Raw genomic sequence first — 329 nt, 5'->3', positions numbered from 1 at the left:
CGTTTGGGGCCGGTGGCGACCCGCAGGACGGCCGACAACTCGCTCGTTTGGCGGGGCGATGCAAGGTTAGGCGAACTGGGCGGTAACTCGGGTTAGTCGAGGGGACTTCGCGGTGGACAGGGGGGTGCGAATCCGGCCGGGCGGCCCTTCGATGGAGCCTGGTGCAGGGACATTCAATGGGATGAGCCGCGCTCGCCGCGGAACCTTCGAGCGCCGCTACTCAGCAAGTAAACGAGAGGGAGCTGCGCCCGGCCTCGTAAGACGCCTCTTCTCCGGTGCGAGCGCCCCGACGCCGCTGGCCGCCGCCGCCGCCTTGCCGCTATCCCGCC

The sequence above is a fragment of the Syngnathus leptorhynchus genome, unplaced genomic scaffold (assembly GCF_054491065.1).
Source record: "Syngnathus leptorhynchus isolate UIUO unplaced genomic scaffold, UIUO_Slep HiC_scaffold_244, whole genome shotgun sequence".
Taxonomy (NCBI): domain Eukaryota; kingdom Metazoa; phylum Chordata; class Actinopteri; order Syngnathiformes; family Syngnathidae; genus Syngnathus; species Syngnathus leptorhynchus.
This window is presented reverse-complemented; position numbering follows the sequence as displayed.